The 22,378-nt window shown below is 50.4% G+C and overlaps 1 protein-coding gene across 1 annotated transcript in view; it reads left to right on the top strand.

The window, feature by feature from the left end:
- Nucleotides 1-22,378, top strand: part of LOC143976240 (beta-1,4-galactosyltransferase galt-1-like) — a 32,811-nt gene that overhangs the window by 1,865 nt on the left and 8,568 nt on the right. The gene's annotated exons all lie outside the window — the stretch shown is intronic.

Raw genomic sequence — 22,378 nt, forward strand, 5'->3', positions numbered from 1 at the left:
ATGAACGTTCGTTATGAAGAATTTAAAAAGCGTTGTCAGACTCATTATGAGGGGCTCCTCCCATCCCTGTGCTGTGATCATTATGAGGGGCTCCCACCATCCCTGTGCTGTGATCATTATGAGGGGCTCCCCCCATCCCTGTGCTGTGATCATTATGAGGGGCCCCCATCCCTGTGCTGTGATCATTATGAGTGGCTCCCTCCATCCCTGTGCTGTGATCATTATGAGGGGCTCCCCCCATCCCTGTGCTGTGATCATTATGAGGGGCTCCCCCCATCCCTGTGCTGTGATCATTATGAGGGGCTCCCCCATCCCTGTGCTGTGATCATTATGAGGGGCTCCTCCCATCCCTGTGCTGTGATCATTATGAGTGGCTCCCTCCATCCCTGTGCTGTGATCATTATGAGGGGCTCCCCCCATCCCTGTGCTGTGCCCATTATGAGGGGCCCCTCCCCCATCCCTGTGCTGTGATCATTATGAGGAGCCCCTCCCCCCATCCCTATGCTGTGATCATTATAAGGGCCCCCCCATCCCTGTGCTGTGATCATTATGAGGAGCCCCTCCCCCCATCCCTATGCTGTGATCATTATAAGGGCCCCCCCATCCCTGTGCTGTGATCATTATGAGGGGCTCCCACCATCCCTGTGCTGTGATCATTATGAGGGGCCCCCATCCCTGTGCTGTGATCATTATGAGGGGCTCCCCCATCCCTGTGCTGTGATCATTATGAGGGGCCCCCATCCCTGTGCTGTGATTATTATGGGGGCTCCCACCATCCCTGTGCTGTGATCATTATGAGGGGCCCCTCCCCCCATCCCTGTGCTGTGATCATTATGAGGGGCTCCCACCATCCCTGTGCTGTGCCCATTATGAGGGGCCCCCCACCATCCCTGGGCTGTGATCATTATGAGGGGCTCCCCATCCCTGTGCTGTGATCATTCTGAGGGGCTCCCCCATCCCTTTGCTGTGATCATTATGAGGGGCTCCCCCCATCCCTGTGCTGTGCCCATTATGAGGGGCCCCTCCCCCATCCCTGTGCTGTGATCATTATGAGGGGCTCCCACCATCCCTGTGCTGTGATCATTATGAGGGGCTCCCCCCATCCCTGTGCTGTGCCCATTATGAGGGGCCCCTCCCCTATCCCTGTGTTGTGATCATTATGAGGGGCTCCCACCATCCCTGTGCTGTGAACATTATGAGGAGCTCCCTCCATCCCTGTGCTGTGATCATTATGAGGGGCTCCCCCATCCCTGTGCTGTGATCATTATGAGGGGCTCCCACCATCCCTGTGCTGTGATCATTATGAGGGGCCCCCATCCCTGTGCTGTGATCATTATGAGGGGCTCCCCCCATCCCTGTGCTGTGATCATTATGAGGGGCCCCCATCCCTGTGCTGTGATCATTATGGGGGCTCCCACCATCCCTGTGCTGTGATCATTATGAGGGGCTCCCCCATCCCTGTGCTGTGGCCATTATGAGGAGCCCCCCCCCGTCCCTGTGCTGTGATCATTATAAGGGCCCCTCCCCCCATCCCTGTGCTGTGATCATTATGAGGGGCCCCTCCCCCCATCCCTGTGCTGTGCTCATTATAAGGGGCTCCCACCAACCCTGTGCTGTGATCATTATGAGGGGCCCCCCACCATCCCTGTGCTGTGATCATTATGAGGGGCTCCCCATCCCTGTGCTGTGATCATTCTGAGGGACTCCCCCCATCCCTGTGCTGTGATCATTATGAGGGGCTCCCCCCATCCCTGTGCTGTGCCCATTATGAGGGGCCCCTCCCCCATCCCTGTGCTGTGATCATTATGAGGGGCTCCCACCATCCCTGTGCTGTGATCATTATGAGGGGCTCCCCCCATCCCTGTGCTGTGCCCATTATGAGGGGCCCCTCCCCCATCCCTGTGTTGTGATCATTATGAGGGGCTCCCACCATCCCTGTGCTGTGAACATTATGAGGAGCTCCCCCCATCCCTGTGCTGTGATCATTATGAGGGGCTCCCCCCATCCCTGTGCTGTGATCATTATGAGGGGCTCCCACCATCCCTGTGCTGTGATCATTATGAGGGGCTCCCTTCATCCCTGTGCTGTGCCCATAATGAGGGGCTCCCACCATCCCTGTGCTGTGATCATTATGAGGGACTCCCCCCATCCCTGTGCTGTGATCATTATGAGGGGCTCCCACCATCCCTGTGCTGTGCTCATTATGAGGGGCTCCCCCCATCCCTGTGCTGTGCTCATTAAGAGGGACTCCCCCCATCCCTGTGCTGTGATCATTATGAGGGGTCCCTCCCACCATCCCTGTGCTGTGATGATTATAAGGGGCTCCCACCATCCCTGTGCTGTGATCATTATGAGGGGCTCCCCCCATCCCTGTGCTGTAATCATTATGATGGGCTCCCACCATCCCTGTGCTGTGATCATTATGAGGGGCCCCTCCCACCATCCCTGTGCTGTGATCATTATAAGGGGCTCCCCCATCCCTGTGCTGTGATGACTTCCTGGGTTTTTAACTTCATCATAACGAATAATTGACAATAATAAAACGATACTACCAGTCCCAGTCTCTCCCACTCCCATACTAAAAAAGGTCATTTTTCCAACCCCCACTCAGCAGCAGAAGAAAACCTCTGATTGGTCAACAAAACACCGGTCACGTTTCCGTTGTAACGGAATTTGGATCCGAAATTCATCAAGGAAATTTTGTATTTCGTATAAAATTCGGAAGCATAGCAATTCATATTTCGGATGCTTCCGAATGTATGAATTTTTGGAAATTTGTACGAATTTTCGATTCGTACGAAACGAATCGCACGTGTCTAGTAGCCGCCGGCCCCCCACGTGGATGAACTGCCACTGTCCTGTCCAGGTATGTCCCCCTTTCTCTTCTGGCCTAACCTCAGAGAGTCCTCAGACTTACCACTTCTCAGACTGCTGGCATTCTGCTCTTCATATCAGGTAATGGTGAGTCAGCGAGAGACTGTCTGCCATTCTGTGTGCCAACTGGCAAAGCTAGTGACTGAGGCGGGCTGGGCGAAATTTTGCATTCCTTGTGTTACTGATAGGGATGAGCTTCGTGTTTGACCCCGAACATCGTCTGTTCGCCCCGTTCGTTGAATTCCGAACGTTATGGGCCGCTTGCGCCAAATTCGAGTGGCGCGTCACGGTCCATAATTCACTGCGGCAGGGAGGCTTTGGCCAATTATGTCTCGGGGGGGGGGTTTAGTACACGCCCCACACTATATAAGGCCGCCTGCGTGGCACCCTTATGTAGTGTGTTGGGGTTGGCGGAGAGAGAGATAGACAGTGTGATTTGATTTAAGTTAGATAGAATAGGCAGGCAGGCGAGTCAGTTAGCTTCAGTTACAGTGTGTAGAGGATATATCTGCATCCCAGGTGTGTTGTGTATATATTTATACACTGTATTCAGTCTAGCTAGATCCGTTCCTGTTATTCTCTTCATAATATACAGAATGCCCCGGAGCAAGCACAGGAAAGAGATAAGCGCAGGGGCGGCATGACATGTGCTGGTCGGCACAGTGTGGCCGCATTAAAAATAAGGTAGTTTCCCTTTTTTTTTTAAGGGGGAGGAGCCGGGACCGAGCAGCATGTGGAGGAGAGTGTGAGGAGAAGGGGAAGTGACGTCAGGCGCAGAGGGGCAGAGGAAGATTCCCAGCCGCCCTCCCACTTTGGTTGGCAGGAAGGGGGGGGGGGGGGGCTTAAAGGGGGGGTGGTATAATAAGGCAGTGTTGGGTCGCTGGAGGAGAAGTTTGGGTACATGTATGGAACATGTTGTACCCATCCATGAGGATGGGAGGTTGTAGGGTACATTCAGGTTACGAGGGGTTAACCTGGAAGGGTTAAAAAAGGTAGGTCACTGTGATGGTTGGGTACCGCCTCCGATTCCTGGGTTTGCCGACTGGAGGTATAAAGTTAAAAACTTGTTTCACAGTGATCAGTGGATGTTGTTGTTGCATGACCCATAAAATACAGTAACGTTAAAGAGGAAGTAAACCCTGATGGGTTTACTTCCTCTTTTTTTCCCTGCAAAGGTAAAGCATAATGGACTACTATGCATCGCATAGTAGCTCATTATGTGTCACTTACCTGACACAGGAGCCAGCGAAGTCGCCGCTGATCCCTGTAGTCCGCCGCGTCCATCTTGCTGGTGGCGTCTCGCAGCTCCGACCAATGACAGCGGCGCAACCGCGATGACGTCACTCCCGCGCATGCGCACGGGAGTCGCGCCTCGCAGCTCCGTTGCTGTCATACGGCGAAGCCGCGATGACGTCACTCCCGCGCATGCGCACGGGAGTCGACAAATTTGGCAAATCCATTCTTGGATTTGCCGCATTTAGTGCGCCTGCGCGCCGCTGTCTACGGCGCATGCGCCGTAGACAGCGGTGCCCATTTTCGGGCAAATATCTCCTAAACCATATAGGTTTAGGAGATATTGCTTGGACCTACAGGTAAGCCTTAATCTAGGCTTACCTATAGGTCCAAGTTGTTTGGAAGGGTTTACTTCCTCTTTAATGGTTATTGATAATTTGTTATTTATTATATATTGTTATATGTTTGTTAATAAAATTAGGCCATTAAGGCCATTTACACCAATAACCTGGTCAAGTCGTTCTTGAGGGAGTTGGGGGGGGGGTGGATTTAGGTAATTGGGATCTGGACACTGAGGCTTAAGGCCTACAAATATCATGACAGGCAGGGAGCAGCACTATTTTCACTTATGCCTCGTACACACGATCAAACAATCCGGTGGAAAAGTCCGGCGGACAATCCCCCCCGTGTGTAGGCTCCGGCTGACTTTTTTTAACCAACAATCCGGCGGACCCCCCATTATTAAAGGGGGCTCCCGGATTCCGATAAGCCCCCCGTCCGCAGACCCCGACAACCAACGGCCAGGCTTGTCGGGAAGAGGCCCTTGTCCTCATCAACATGGGGACAAAGTGCTTTGGGGTGGGGGGGGCGCGCGGCCCCCCCTTCCCCAAGGCACCCCCCCATGTTGAGGGCACGCGGCCTGGTACGGCTCAGGGGGGGTGCTCGCTCGTCCCCACCCCCTTTCCTGGCCGGCCGGGTAGCGTGCTCGGATAAGGGTCTGATATGGACCTGGGGGGGGACCCCCACGCCGATTTTTCGGCATATGGCTTCCCCTTTAAGTCCATACCAGGTGACGGGGCCAGCGACCCTCCTCAAAATGAGCGGACTTTCCTCCGTGTGTGTGGGCGAGTCCGTTCATTTCAAAAGTACGCCGTATTAGTCCACTGAAAAAGTACCGTGTGTGGGCAAGTAGCTCGTTTGGAAAGTCCGGTAGACATCCGGCGGGAAGTCCGCCAGACTAAGTCCGCCGGATAGTTGGCTACGTGTGTACATGGCATTAGTGTACTGTGTCCTTTGCACAGTGTGCACCTAAAGCTTTACCTGAATACAATTGCCGGCATTCTCATACTAATAATACTACAGGCAGGCAGTTGATTCTGCTAGCTGCAGTATAATCAGTATATAAGTCCCAGCTTTGTGCAACTACATCTCCCTGCAGGCCATTAGTATGTCTGGAAGGCCAACAAGGAGAGGCAGAAAGTCATGAGCCAATAAAAGAGGGCAAGCAGGCTCTGTGTCTAGAGGCAGCAGTGCTGGTTGTGGACGCGGTGCATCCTCATCAGCACGTGGCCGCGGGACACGCTTGTCCTTTTTTTCGGCAGCTGGCCGTGTTGAGCCGCAACATGCCGAAGACTTGGTAGAGTGGACGACCAAGCCATCCTCATCCTCCTCATCCTCTCTCACCCAGGCTCAGGGTACTAGCAAAGCAGCTTCCAATGTGTCCTCTTCCCTCATCTCAATGTCATCAGTCACTTCTTCCCTAGCCCCACCATGTCCTCCTGAGGAGTCCCCCGAACTGTTTGACCACAGTGTTGGGTACATGCTCCAGGAGGATGCCCAGCATTTTGAAGGCTCTGAAGATGATACCCAGCTAGAGGAAGGCAGTAACGTGAGCCCAGAGAGAGGGGGTGCCCAAGAAGGACAGCAATCTGGCAGTCATGTTCCCTGAGTTGCAGCATACTGCCAAGTTTGCTCCAGTGATGAGGAGGGAAGGGATGATGAGGTCACTGACTCCACCTGGGTGACTGATAGGAGAGAGGAGGAGGAGGCATATCTCCAACGATTCCCTCCAGGGGCCAGCTTAAGTGCAGCACACCAACTGAATCATACCACAGAGCACCGCATGTGCAGGGCGCTGCCTCTGCGCGTTATTCCAAAAGATCTTTGGTGTGGGCATTTTTTGAGATGAGTGCATCAGATTGCACCGCTGCTATTTGCAACATATGTCTCAAGCGTATCTCGCATGGACAAAACACCAGCCACTTGGGCACCACATGCTTGACCAGACATATGTCGACCTGCCATGCAGTTCATTGGCAAGCGTACCTAAAAGACCCACACCAAAGAACAAAGCGGACCTCTCCTTGCACCTCATCAGCTGAGATCTCCAACCCCACTAGACCTTCAGTCTTCTCTGAAACCTGCACTGAGAGGAATGAAGGTGTACAGCCAAGTACTTGCGGGCAATCTGCTATCGGTACACCGACATCCGATTGTACCAGGCAAATTTCCCTGCCCCAGCTGCTGCACCAACAAAATAAGTTCACTCCCAGCCATCCACATGCCCAGCGGTTGAATGCTAGCTTGGCTAAATTGCTAGCACTTCAACTGCTGACTTTTCAGTTGGTAGACTCTGCCCCCTTCTGTGAGTTTGTACAATGTGCGGTTCCTCAGTGGCAGGTTCCCAAATGCCACTTTTTTGCACGGAAAGTGATTCGGGCATGTGGAAGGCAATGTCTTGGCCTTGCTGGACAGGGCAGTCAGCGGTAAGGTGCATATTACCGCTGACTCATGGTCCAGCAGGCATGGACAGGGACGTTACCTGTCTTTCATGGTGCATTGGGTGACTCTTCTGGCAGCTGGGAAGGATGCAGGACACGGTGCAGTAGTGTTGGAGGTTGTTCCGCCACCACGCCTCCAAAATGCTACTACTGGTGATTCTGACTCACCTCTCTCCTCCACCCCCTCCTCTTCTTCTTCCTCCATGGCCTCTTCCTGTGCTTTGTCCTCGGAACCAGTGCTGCTCCGTAGGCGTTCAAGGGACTACGCAAGTACGCAGGCAAAAAGATGCCAAAAACACACATTCAGTGCTGGAGGCTTTGTAACCGATCACAGGGCGCGCCTGTCCACCGATTCGGTTGATCGACTGACCTTCATAAAAATGAATCAGTTTTGGATCACCACCAGCTACTAAGCACCTGAAGCTGATGAAACCAAATTATTTTTTTTGAAATGTCAGATCCCTTCAAGACCTATGCTGATGCTGAGTGACTATCCTGTTATGCTGAGTGACTATCGTCTTCCTTCGCAATGATCATGCTGATATCTTGTAAGAACATTTTTGGTTCTGGGCTCCGCCACCAGTGCCTAAGGCCCAATTTTTCAGCCCCTGTTTAACAGGGGCGTGTAATTACAATTTTTGATGCTATATTTTGCAGCAGGGCTCATTCCTGCACTCAACTAGAGTATATGGGAGAGGTTGCAGTGTTGTGGCACCAGCACCAGTGTCTAAGGCTCAGTTTTATGCCCCTGTTCAACAGGTGCATGTAATTACAATTCTTGATATAATATTTCACAGCAGGGCCCATTCCAGCACTCACCAAGAGTAACTGTGAGGACTTACAGTATTATGGCACCAGCATCTAAAGTTGGCCATACACCTATAGATTATCTGCAGATTTTCTGTAGTTAGATGGAAAAAGTGGGAGATCCACACAGTTTAGCAAACATAGAGAAATCTGTTGCACTTTTTCAATCTAACCATAGAAAATCTGCAGATAATCTATAGGTGTATGGCCAGCTTAAGGCCCAAATTTCTGCAGAGCATATAGGGCAGGCCCCTACTTTCAAACATCCAACTTACAAACGTCTCCTACTTGCAAACGGAAGGAGACAACAGGAAGTGAGATGAAATATACCCCTAGGAAGGGAAATTCTCTCCTGTAAGAGTTGATATGGGAAAAACGTGTCTCCTCTCCACTGATGCTTTATCACCAATCCTTGTTTCACTAAAAACCCCAAATTTTCAAAAATAATTTGTCATTGGGACAGAAAGTGAGGTGAAATCTTCTGAAGAGGGGCACAGACAGCAAAAAAAAAAAAAAAAAAAATGTTACAGGGGTGATAACCCTTCCCTATGTTTTCCAAAAAGCTTAAAAATAGATTTTTTGCCTGGAGCTACACTTTAACCACTTCAGCCCCGGACGATTTTATCCCCTTCCTTACCAGAGCACTTTTTGCGATTCTGCACTGCGTCGCTTTAACTGACAATTGCGCGGCCGTGCGACATTGCACCCAAACAAAATTGACGTCATTTTTTTCCCAAAAATAGAGCTTTCTTTTGGTAGTATTTGATCACCTCGGCGGTTTTTATTTTTTGTACTATAAACAAAAGAAGAACGACAATTTTGAAAAAAACACAATATTTTTTACTTTTTGCTATAATAAATATCCCATTTAAAAAAAAAAAAAAAAACAATTTTTTTCCTGTTTAGGATGATACGTATTCTTCTACATATTTTTGGTAAAAAAAATCGCAATAAGCGTATATTGATTGGTTGAAAGTTATAGAGTCTACAAAATAGGGGATAGATTTATGCAGTTTTTATTTATTATGTTTTTTTTACTAGTAATGGCGGCGATCTGCGATTTTGTTTTTCGTGACTGCAACATTGTGACGGACATATCGGACACTTTTGACACATTTTTTGGACCATTCACATTTACACAGCGATCAGTGCTATAAAATTGCACTGATTACTGTGTATATGTGACTGGCAGGGAAGGGGTTAACACCAGGGGGCTCTGCAGGGGTTAATTATGCTCCCTGGGAGTGATTCTAACTGTGGGGGGAGGGGACTCACAAGGGGAGGAGACCAATCAGTGTTCCTCTGTACAGGGAACACACCATCGGTCTCTTCTCCTCTGACAGCACGTGGATCTGTGTGTTTACATACACAGATCCACGGTCCTGCTGTGTTCCCGGGCAATCACGGGTGCCCGGCAGACATCGCGGCCCACTGGGCACACGCACCGGGTCCCGAGCGACACCGCGAGCACGCGCGCACCGCCGGCGGCACACGCGCGCCCCCTAGACAGCTGGGAATGGGAGGATGTCATATGACGCCTGCCCAAGATGGGAGATCCGTTCTGCGGGCTTCATATTACTATGGGTGGGTAGGGAAGTGGTTAAAAATGTACCAGTTCAAAATTACAAACAGATTGTACTTAACAACAAACCTACACAGTCCCCGTCTTGTTTGCACCGCCTGTATACTGCTGTTCAGAGTATATAGGGCCTGGGGGCCCCGCGACTTTCCTTTTTTTAATTTGGGTGCGGGGTTCCCCTTAATATCCATACAAGACCCAAAGGGCCTGGTAATGGACTGGGGGGGGGGGGGGTATCCATGCCATTTGTCTCACTGATTTTCATCCATATTGCCGGGACCAGACATTACATTAAAGGCGAAAGCAGTTTTAAATGACTTTTATTCCTTTAGAAATGTAATTTTGTGCAGGGACTGTTCTACACTCGGGAAACATGCACCTCTTCACAGGCATACTATAGACACCCCCCAGGTACGATATTTAAATGAATATTTCACTTTTTTTTGCACTGATACATGTCCCCTGGGGCAGAAGCCGGGTCCCAAAACCCTTTTTAGGACAATAACTTACATATTAGCCTTTAAAATTAGCACTTTCTTTATATTTTTTTTAAATTAGCACTGATTTTGAACGTTCAAGTCCCATAGACTTTAACGGGGTTCTAAAGTTTGCACAAATTTCCAGTCCGTTCGGCGGATGTTCGGCTCATCCCTAGTTACCCACTTGCTGACCAGCGCACGCCGATGTACGTCGGCAGAATGGCACGGGCAGGCAAATGGGCGTACCTGTACGTCCCTTTAAATTTGCTGCCCTGCCATCGGGAGCGCCCTGCCATCGGGAGCGCCCTGCCATCGGGAGCGCGCCGGCGGCGGCACGCTCCCGCACTGGTCGGGACCCCTGTGAGTCCAGTTGCGGGACCCGCGGACTCGATAACCACGGGCATACCCGCGATCGTCTCACGGAGCGGCCGAATGAAGAAATGCCGTTGTAAACAGCATTTCTCCATTTTGCCTAGCAACTAGTGACGCTGATCTCTGCTCCATGTGATTGGAGCAGAGATCAGTGTAAAATAAATTAAAGCCCAACCCCCCCACAGTTAGTAACACACCTCGAGGAACACTTAACCCCTACACTGCCACCCACTGGTTAACCCCTTCACTGCCAGTGTCATTTACACAGGAATCACTGCATTTATATAGCACTGATTGCTGTATAAATGACAACGGTCCCAAAAATGTGTCAAAAATGTCCGATGTGTCCGCCACAATGTCGCAGTCACAATAAAAATCGCTGATCGCCGCCATTACTAGTAAAAAAAAAATAATAAAAAATTATTAATAAAAATGCTATAAAACTATCCCCTATATTGTAAACGCTATAACTTTTGCGCAAAGCAATCAATAATCGCTTATTGCGATTTTTTTAACCAAAAATATGTAGAAGAATACGTATCGGCCTAAACTGAGGGAAAAAAATGTTTTTTTATATATTTTTGGGGGATATTTATTATAACAAAAAGTAAAAAATAATGCGTTTTTTTCAAAATTGTCGCTCTATTTTTGTTTATAGCGCAAAAAATAAAAACCGCAGAGGCGATCAAATACCACCAAAAGAAAGCTCTATTTGTGGGAAAAAAAGGACGTCAATTTTGTTTGGGAGCCACGTCGCACGACCGCGCAATTATCAGTTAAAGCGACGCAGCGCCGAATCGCAAAAAGTGGTCTGGTCTTTGACCAGCAAAATGGTCCGGTCTGTAAGTGGTTACTGACAGTTGACTGAGGCTAAGCTGAGTTTTCTATTGCTTGTTTTACTGACAGTCCAGCTTGGCACCGGCAAGCTTGTTGTGGTGCTCACCAGCTTACTGATTCATCAGTTAGCACCACAACATGTCTGCCAATGCCAGAGCCAGGCTGGACTTTCTGCTTCCCTCAGTGACATGCCTTGGCCCTGTTTTACCCCTGTTCATACCTGTTTACCCCCTGGTTCATACATACGCGGTACAGGAAAAGCTGCGACCCCTGTGTGCTTCCATCGCCGCATTGCAACCGCACCGTGTTTTTGATCAATTCAAAGTTATCAACTCCCCAAAAGAAGGTCGCAGACGCAGTGTTTGTCTGAACCAGATCGCATGGTTGGTTTTTCAAACAAAGGTGCCTGCACTTCTTTTGGTGCGATTCGGGTTCATTTAAACTGGGCTCAAATCGCACTGCACGGAATCGCATGTGAATGGCACAGGAATGCGGTGCAGTTCCTGTGCGATTTACATGAAAACTTTAGCGTGAAACCAGGCATTTTGAATGGGCTCAAACCGCACAACAAAGTCATGCATGCACCAATTTTGGAACCACACTGCAACCGGTTCGCACGGTCGTTTTGTGAATCCGGTGTTGGCAAAAAAAAAAAAAACAGTGTTTTGCCACCTTTGTTTGGGATGTCGTTAAGATAGCACTGACACCCACTGCAGATTGCAAGATGGGGGCGGGGGTGCGATTTGAATGAGGTGCATGAAACGTGCGTGGATTGAGGGTTTGCCGCATTGTAGTGTACCTCTCCGTATCTCCTAAGCAGTCGTGTGTTTTTCCTCTGCCAGCGCAGGAAGATGTGCGATTACACACCTTCTCACACCCGCTTAGATAAGCCTGTCCAAAAGATAAGTCAGTGTACTCAAGGCTGGTCATTTTTCAGTAGATTGTTTTTTTTTATTATTATTCTGTGATTAATTGAAAATTAAGCTAATGTGAGCACAGTGAGTGTACTTCCTTCCACAAGATGGCGCCCTTTGCACCTCCCCAGTAGGGATGAGCTCTGAGTTTGAGTCAAACTCATGTTCAGCTCAAACATCGCCTGTTCGCCCATTAGGGCGAACAGCCAACAATTTGGGGTGCTCATGGCAAATAACGGAAAGCCGCAGAACACCCTGTGAAAGTCTATGGGAGAAATCTAAAGTGCTAATTTTAAAGGCTAATATGCAAGTTATTGTCATAAAAAAGTGTTTGGGGACCCGGGTCCTGCCCCAGGGGACTTGTACCATTGCAAAAAAAAATTCTAAAAACTGACATTTTTTGGGAGCAGTGATTTTAATAATGAATAATAATGAAATAATACATTTCGTAGCTGGGGGGTGTCTATAGTATGCCTGTAAAGGGGCGCATGTTTCCCGTGCTTAGAACTGTTCCTGCACAAAGTGTCATTTCTGCAGGAAAAAAAAGTCTTTTAAAATCACTCGCGGCTATAATGAATTGTCAGCTCCTGTAATACAGAGAACAGTCATTGAAAAAAAAATGTGTGGGGGTCCCCCCAAATTCAATTACCAGGCCCTTCAGATCTGGTATGGATATAAAGGGGAACCCTGTATCACATTTTTTTAAAAATGACGTGGGGTTCCCCCCAAATATCCATACCAGACCCTTTATCTGAGCATGCAACCTGGCAGGCTGCAGGAAAAGAGGGGGGGGGGATGAGAAGAGAGCGCCCCCCCTGAACCGTACCAGGCCACATGCCCTCAACATTGTGAGGGTGCATTGGAGTAGCTCCCCAAAGCACCTTGTCCCCATGTTGATGGGAATGGCTGAGTATGGCTGGGGTGGATGGGATGGCTGAGCATGGATGGGTATTGCTGATTAGGGATGGATGGCTGAGTATGGATGGATGAGTATTGCTGAGTATGGATGGCTGGCTGAGCATGGATGGATGGTTGGCTGTGCATGGATGGCTGGCTGAGCATGGATGGCTGGCTGAGTAAGGATGGATGGATGGATGTCTGGCTGAGCATGAATGGATGGCTGAGCACGGATGGCTGGCTGAGTATGGATGGATTGATGGCTGGCTGAACATGGATGGCTGGCTGATTATGGATGGATGGATGGCTGAGTATGGATGGCTGGCTGAGTATGGATGGATAGATGGATCGCTGGCTGAGTATGGATGGCTGGCTGAATATGGATGGATGTATAGCTGGCTGAATATGGATGGATGGCTGAGCATGGATGGATGGCTGGCTGAGCATGGATGGATGGATGGCTGGCTGAGTTTGAATGGATGGCTGGCTGAGTATGGATGGATGGATGGCTGGCTGAGCTTGGATGGATGGATGGATGGCTGAGCATATATGGATGGCTGGCTGAACATGGATGGATAGATGGATGACTGTGTATGGATTGATGGATGGCTGGCTGAGCATGGATGGATGGCTGGCTGAGCATGGATGGCTGGCTGAGTATGGATGGATGGCTGGCTGAGTATGGATGGATGGCTGGCTGGCTGAGTATGGATGGATGGCTGGCTGAGTATGGATGGATTGCTGGATGGGTATGGATGGCTGGCTGAGCATAGATGGATGGATGGCTGGCTGAGAATAGATGGATGATTGGCTTGCTGAGCATGAATGGATAACTGAGCATGGATGGATGGCTGGCTGAGCATGGATGGATGGATGGCTGAGAATGGATGGATGGATGGCTGGCTGAGAATAGATGGATAATTGGCTTGCTGAGCATGAATGGATAACTGAGCATGGATGGATGGCTGGCTGAGCATGGATGGATGGATGGCTGAGAATGGATGGATGGATGGCTGAGAATGGATTGATGGATGGCTGAGCATGGGTGGATGGATGGCTGGATGAGCATGGATGGATGGATGGTTAAATATGGATGGATGGATGGCTGGCTGAATGGCAGGAGTGGGCACAAATCAGCGCTATGGGCACTACACATCCAGCCCACAGCGCTGCTGCCATCAATCTCTCCCCTCCTCTCTGTACCAATCTGTACAGAGAGGGAGAAAAGAACCAGATGTGACGCCAGTTTGTATACAAGTGATCACTCCGTCATTTGAGTAATTTGAGTATGGATGGATGGCTGGCTGAGTATGGATGGCTGGCTGAGCATGGATGGATGGCTGGCTGAGCATGGATGGATGGCTGGCTGAGTTTGAATGGATGGCTGGCTGAGTATGGATGGATGGATGGCTTGCTGAGTATGGATGGATGGATGGCTGGCTGAGCTTGGATGGATGGATGGATGGCTGAGCATATATGGATGGCTGGCTGAACATGGATGGATGGATGGCTGAGCATAGATGGATGACTGTGTATGGATTGATGGATGGCTGGCTGAATATGGATGGATGGATGGCTGGCTGAGCATGGATGGCTGGCTGAGCATGGATGGATGGCTGAATATGGATGGATGGCTGGCTGAGTATGGATGGATGGCTGGCTAAGTATGAATGGATGGATGGCTGGCTAGGTATGGATGGCTGGCTGATCATGAATGGATGGATGGATGGCTGAGTATGGATGGATGGCTGTCTGAGAATAGATGGGTGGATGGCTGAGCATGGATGGGTGACTGAGTATGGATTGATGGATGAGCATAGATAGATGGATGGCTGGCTGAGTATGGATGAATGGCTGGATGGGTATGGATGGCCTGCTGAGCATAAATGGATGGATGGATGCCTGAGCATGGATGGATGGATGGCTGGCTGAGCATGGATGGATGACTGAGTATTATTATTATTATTATACAGGATTTATATAGCGCCAACAGTTTGCGCAGCGCAGTATGGATTGATGGATGGCAGAGAATGGATTGATGGATGGCTGGCTGAGCATGGATGGATGGATGAGCATGGATGGATGGATGGCTGAGTATGGATTGATGGATGGCTGGATGAATGGCTGGAGTGGGCACAAATCAGCGCTGTGGGCACTACAGATCCAGCCCACAGCGCTGCTGCCACCGATCTCTCCCCTCTCCCCCCTCTCTGTACTGAGAGGGAGAAAGGAACCAGACATGACGCCGGTTTGTATACAAGTGATCACTCCCTCATTTGAGTATGGATGGATGGCTGGCTGAATATGGATGGATGGATGGCTGGCTGAATATGGATGGATGGCTGGCTGAGTATGGATGGATGGCTGGCTAAGTATGGATGGATGGATGGCTGGGTATGGATGGCTGGCTGAGCATGGATGGATGGCTGAGCATGGAAGGATGGCTGGCTGAGCATGGATGGGTGGATGGCTGAACATGGATGGATGACTGAGTATGGATTCATGGATGAGCATGGATAGATGGATGGCTGGCTGAGTATGGATGGATGGCTGGATAGGTATGGATGGCTGGCTGAGTATGGATGGATGGCTGGATGGGTATGGATGGCTGGCTGAACATAAATGGATGGATGGATGGCTGAGCATGGATGGATGGATGGGTGACTGAGCATGGATGGATGGATGGCTGGCTGAGCACAGATGGTTGGATGGCTGGCTGAGCATGGATGGATGACTGAGTATTATTATTATTATACAGGATTTATATAGTGCCAACAGTTTGCGCAGCAAAGTATGGATTGATGGATGGCAGAGCATGGATAGATGGATGGCTGGCTGAGCATGGATGGATGGATGGCTGAGTATGGATTGATGGATGGCTGGCTGAGTATGGATGGATGGCTAAGTATGGATTGATGGATGGCTGGCTGAGTATGGATGGATGGCTGAGTATGGATGGATGGATGGCTGGCTGAATGGCTGGAGTGGGCACAAATCAGCGCTGTGGGCACTACAGATCCTGCCACCAATCTCTCCCCTCTCTGTACCGATCTGTACAGAGAGAGAGAAGGGAACCAGACATGACGCCGGTTTGTATACAAGTGATCACTCCGTCATTTGAGTCATTTGAGTATGGATGGATGGCTGGCTGAGTATGGATGGCTGGCTGAGTATGGATGGCTGGCCAAATATGGATGGATGGCTGAGCATGGATGGATGGCTGGCTGAGCATGGATGGATGGATGGCTGGCTGAGTATGGATGGATGGCTGGCTGAGTATGGATGGCTGGCTGAGCATGGATGGATGGATGGCTGAGCATGGATGGATGGCTGAACATGGATGGATGGCTGGCTGAGCATGGATGGATGGCTGAGTATGGATGGATGGCTGGCTGAGTATGGATGGATGGCTGAGTATGGATGGCTGGCTGAGCATGGATGGATGGATGGCTGAGCATGGATGGATGGCTGGCTGAGCATGGATGGATGGCTGAGCATGGATGGATGGCTGGCTGAGCATGGATGGATGGCTGAACATGGATGGATGGCTGGCTGAGCATGGATGGATGGCTGAGCATGGATGGATGGCTGGCTGAGTATGGATGGCTGGGTATGGATGGCTGGCTGAACATGGATGGATGAATGTCTGAGCATAGATGGATGGCTGGCTGAGCATGGATGGATGGATGGCTAAGCATGGATGGATGACTGAGTATAGATTGATGGATGGCTGGCTGAGCATGGATGGATGACTGAGTATTATTATTATTATTATACATGATTTATATAGCGCCAACAGTTTGCGCAGCACAGTATGGATGGATGGCTGGCTGAGCATGGATGGATGGATGGCTGAGTATGGATTGATGGATGGCTGACTGAGCAAGGATGGATGGATGGCTGGCTAAGTATGAATGGAGGGATGGCTGGCTGGGTATGGATGGCTGGCTGAGCATGGATGGATGGCTGAGCATGGATGGATGGCTGGCTGAGCATGGATGGATGGCTAAGCATGGATGGATGACTGAGTATGGATTGATGGATGGCTGGCTGAGTATGGATGGCTGGCTCAGCATGGATGGATGGATGGCTGGCTGAGCATGGATGGGTGACTGTTTATGGATGGATGGCTGGCTTAGCATGGATGGATGGCTGGCTAAGTATGGATGGATGGATGGCTGGGTATGGATGGCTGGCTGAGCATGGATGGATGGCTGAGCATGGAAGGATGGCTGGCTGAGCATGGATGGGTGGATGGCTGAACATGGATGGATGACTGAGTATGGATTCATGGATGAGCATGGATAGATGGATGGCTGGCTGAGTATGGATGGATGGCTGGATGGGTATGGATGGCTGGCTGAGTATGGATGGATGGCTGGATGGGTATGGATGGCTGGCTGAACATAAATGGATGGATGGATGGCTGAGCATGGATGGATGGATGGGTGACTGAGCATGGATGGATGGATGGCTGGCTGAGCACAGATGGTTGGATGGCTGGCTGAGCATGGATGGATGGATGGCTGGCTGAGCATGGATGGATGACTGAGTATTATTATTATTATTATACAGGATTTATATAGCGCCAACAGTTTGCGCAGCGCAGTATGGATTGATGGATGGCAGAGAATGGATTGATGGATGGCTGGCTGAGCATGGATGGATGGATGAGCATGGATGGATGGATGGCTGAGTATGGATTGATGGATGGCTGGATGAATGGCTGGAGTGGGCACAAATCAGCGCTGTGGGCACTACAGATCCAGCCCACAGCGCTGCTGCCACCGATCTCTCCCCTCTCCCCCCTCTCTGTACTGAGAGGGAGAAAGGAACCAGACATGACGCCGGTTTGTATACAAGTGATCACTCCCTCATTTGAGTATGGATGGATGGCTGGCTGAATATGGATGGATGGATGGCTGGCTGAATATGGATGGATGGCTGGCTGAGTATGGATGGATGGCTGGCTAAGTATGGATGGATGGATGGCTGGGTATGGATGGCTGGCTGAGCATGGATGGATGGCTGAGCATGGAAGGATGGCTGGCTGAGCATGGATGGGTGGATGGCTGAACATGGATGGATGACTGAGTATGGATTCATGGATGAGCATGGATAGATGGATGGCTGGCTGAGTATGGATGGATGGCTGGATAGGTATGGATGGCTGGCTGAGTATGGATGGATGGCTGGATGGGTATGGATGGCTGGCTGAACATAAATGGATGGATGGATGGCTGAGCATGGATGGATGGATGGGTGACTGAGCATGGATGGATGGATGGCTGGCTGAGCACAGATGGTTGGATGGCTGGCTGAGCATGGATGGATGACTGAGTATTATTATTATTATACAGGATTTATATAGTGCCAACAGTTTGCGCAGCAAAGTATGGATTGATGGATGGCAGAGCATGGATAGATGGATGGCTGGCTGAGCATGGATGGATGGATGGCTGAGTATGGATTGATGGATGGCTGGCTGAGTATGGATGGATGGCTAAGTATGGATTGATGGATGGCTGGCTGAGTATGGATGGATGGCTGAGTATGGATGGATGGATGGCTGGCTGAATGGCTGGAGTGGGCACAAATCAGCGCTGTGGGCACTACAGATCCTGCCACCAATCTCTCCCCTCTCTGTACCGATCTGTACAGAGAGGGAGAAAGGAACCAGACATGACGCCGGCTTGTATACAAGTGATCACTCCGTCATTTGAGTCATTTGAGTATGGATGGATGGCTGGCTGAGTATGGATGGCTGGCTGAGTATGGATGGCTGGCCAAATATGGATGGATGGCTGAGCATGGATGGATGGCTGGCTGAGCATGGATGGATGGATGGCTGGCTGAGTATGGATGGATGGCTGGCTGAGTATGGATGGCTGGCTGAGCATGGATGGATGAATGGCTGAGCATGGATGGATGGCTGAACATGGATGGATGGCTGGCTGAGCATGGATGGATGGCTGAGTATGGATGGATGGCTGGCTGAGTATGGATGGATGGCTGAGTATGGATGGCTGGCTGAGCATGGATGGATGGATGGCTGAGCATGGATGGATGGCTGGCTGAGCATGGATGGATGGCTGAACATGGATGGATGGCTGGCTGAGCATGGATGGATGGCTGAGCATGGATGGATGGCTGGCTGAGTATGGATGGCTGGGTATGGATGGCTGGCTGAACATGGATGGATGAATGTCTGAGCATGGATGGATGGCTGGCTGAGCATGGATGGATGGATGGCTAAGCATGGATGGATGACTGAGTATAGATTGATGGATGGCTGGCTGAGCATGGATGGATGACTGAGTATTATTATTATTATTATACATGATTTATATAGCGCCAACAGTTTGCGCAGCACAGTATGGATGGATGGCTGGCTGAGCATGGATGGATGGATGGCTGAGTATGGATTGATGGATGGCTGACTGAGCAAGGATGGATGGATGGCTGGCTAAGTATGAATGGATGGATGGCTGGCTGGGTATGGATGGCTGGCTGAGCATGGATGGATGGCTGAGCATGGATGGATGGCTGGCTGAGCATGGATGGATGGCTAAGCATGGATGGATGACTGAGTATGGATTGATGGATGGCTGGCTGAGTATGGATGGCTGGCTCAGCATGGATGGATGGATGGCTGGCTGAGCATGGATGGGTGACTGTTTATGGATGGATGGCTGGCTTAGCATGGATGGATGGATGGCTAGCTGAGCATGGAAGGATGACTGAGTATGGATTGATGGATGGCTGAGAATGGATTGATTGATGGATGGCTGGCTGAGCATGGATGGGTGGAGTAGCGAGGACGGAGGAGGAGAGTGGCACTGATTGCACAGCTCACTATTCCAGCTGGTTGGCAGCACCTGGTAACATGTCCCCCCCTCCACCAAAGAACCTTTGGTCCCCAAAGGAGGGACTGAGTCCAGTAACATACAAATGTGCACAGCCTGTTCCATACTGTCATGGTTATGCAATAGAGTTCGTCTGCTTACCTGTCTCCATGTGTTCATTTCTAGAGACCAGCCGACCCTCACCTGACTGCTTTTATAATCCCTCCTCTGGCATGGCTCTACCCTAGCTCCTATCAGAGAACTCTATATTAACCTGTGCACTGCAGGCCAACCCTGCTGATCAACCTTTGTGTGTTTAGCTTCCTGTCACCTGCCGTGTGCTCTGCTGTTATTCCGTTACCGACTTTGGCGTGTCCTTGACTATCCCTGTTTGCCTGTGATCCTGACCTTTTGGCGTGTCCCTGACTATTCCTGTCTGCTTGTGGCCCCGATCTTGGCTTTGTCCCTCACCATCCCTATCCTCCTGTTGCCTACTGTGGGTGTGAGCTGGGGGACCCTGGGGGTCGCGACCTGGAGCCAGTTGCAGCCAAGTCCATCCTCACCACTAGAGACGCTGGTGAACACCTGCTGGCTCTTAGACTCCGCGCCCCAGGGAATCTTACGCTCTAACCCCGGTGGGATCCATCTTGGTGTTCTGGCAGCCCTGCCTTCCTATCACCTTGACCCCCGTCCTCAGCAGTCAGCCGTAGGGACCACAACCTTGCGGTGCACTCCTAATCCCTACGGTGTGCATCTGTCACCTGGCCTCAAGGTGACCTGACACATAGCTTCGAATGAACAATGGGAGGCAAAATGAGGTTAGTAGTCACACAAAAGTAAGCAAATGGTTTGCATTATAAGAGGAACCTGGAAAGGGAACCTCCAATCATTTGTAAGAGGGAGAGGGGTTGCCTTGGTCAATAGATCCCTGATATTGGTATGGCCCCTCCGAGGTGTGTCAAGGGGTGAGATAAAGTCACCCTCCACTGGAACTGGAATGGGACGATTTTACATTTTGTGAGTCCTTTGGGTGGCATTAAAAGTTTCCTCAGAACTCTCACCCAAGGTGGTGTCATAGGTCAGTCTATAAGATCGACGGATGGCTCTTTGTGGTTTCTGTTCTTTGAGTTCTGGTGGCCCCTCTTCTGGGGACTCCTCACCCAGTTCTGAAGGCGATTGGACAGTCTCTATATGGTTCGCACCTAGTGAAGTTGGCATCTCCTTCCCGGATTCTCTGCTTGATGACCCTAAGGAACCAACTCTGCAGGCCCAGGCTTATGAGGACTTGTATTTGATGGTGGAAGGGGAAAGGATGGAGTGACGTCTCTATGTGTAGAGGGCCATAGCCAGTCCATAAAGGCATCTTCCCCCTCACTGCTTTCTCCCTCATCTGCGTCTGATGGTGAAGGTTGCAATCTGGCAACTGGAACTTGCCTGGGAGAAGACCGTCTTGGGTGATGGCATCTCAATTCTGGCAGGCACCCTTATGGCTTCACTCAACGGCAGTAGATAGTTTTGATGCCAGGTCTTCAGAGGTCCCGTCCTTCCATCAGGACAGATTTGGTACACAGGAAGATTGGCCAACTGTTTGCAGGTGACATATTGCTGGGAACTCCACCAGTCAGCTATCTTATGACTTCCTTATCTGCAACACGTTTCCTCCTGGCTGAACATCATGAGCCCATACTCTCAGATGGTAATTCTTCTTGTTCCGCTGTCCTCTAGTGTCAGGAACCGGTGTGACCAGAAATATGTGTGGACTGCCACAGAGTATACCAAACCCAGATAAAGTGTAAATAATATCATTTATTAAAAGATACGAGAATAACACAATGAAAATGCACCTCAACTATAGTAAACAGAGTAACACAACCAGCGAACCAAACGAACAATGAACACACAATAAACGACAACCTAAATCAAATATATACAGAGAATGGGATAACCAGCCAGGGTCATACACGGGAGGTCAAGCAGAGGGGAGCTGGGAACAAGACAGGACAGGGAGAGGGAACCAGGAACGGAATAAGCGGGTAGGAGGGGATCCGGCTGCACAGTCCGGTCAGGGTCCAGGAACAGGAGGCGTGATGCAGGCTTCAGGAACACAGATCAGGGGCACATGGAGAAAATATCAAGGCAAAGAGTCACAGCGTGCACCATGTTTTAAATACACTTCCTGCAATCAGCATCAGGTGATGCCTGATTGCAGAAGATGACTTCAGCCTCTGACTGCCGAGAGATACCCGCTGGTGTCCACCACTGGTGGACACCGGAACTGAAACCTAAAGATCTGAGAGCCACAGTGCCACCAGCAGGTGAATCCTTTCCTGACAGTCAGCCTCTGACTGCTGAGAAGCACCTGCTGGTGGAAACCACAACTGCAGCCCATAGATCTTGAAGCCACAGTGCCATCAGCAGGTGAATCCTTCCCTGACAGTCAGCCTCTGACTGCTGAGAAGCACCTGCTGGTGGACACCGCAACTGCAGCCCATAGATCTTGAAGCCACAGTGCCACCAGCAGGTGAATCCTTTCCTAACAGTCAGCCTCTGACTGCTGAGAAGCACCTGCTGGTGGAAACCACAACTGCAGCCCATAGATCTTGAAGCCACAGTGCCACCAGCAGGTGAATCCTTTCCTAACAGTCAGCCTCTGACTGCTGAGAAGCACCTGCTGGTGGAAACCACAACTGCAGCCCATAGATCTTGAAGCCACAGTGCCATCAGCAGGTGAATCCTTCCCTGACAGTCAGCCTCTGACTGC

Source organism: Lithobates pipiens, unplaced genomic scaffold, assembly GCF_037356315.1.
Source record: "Lithobates pipiens isolate NorthernLeopardFrog02 unplaced genomic scaffold, aLitPip1_a1.2 Scaffold_13, whole genome shotgun sequence".
NCBI classification, from domain to species: Eukaryota; Metazoa; Chordata; class Amphibia; order Anura; family Ranidae; genus Lithobates; species Lithobates pipiens.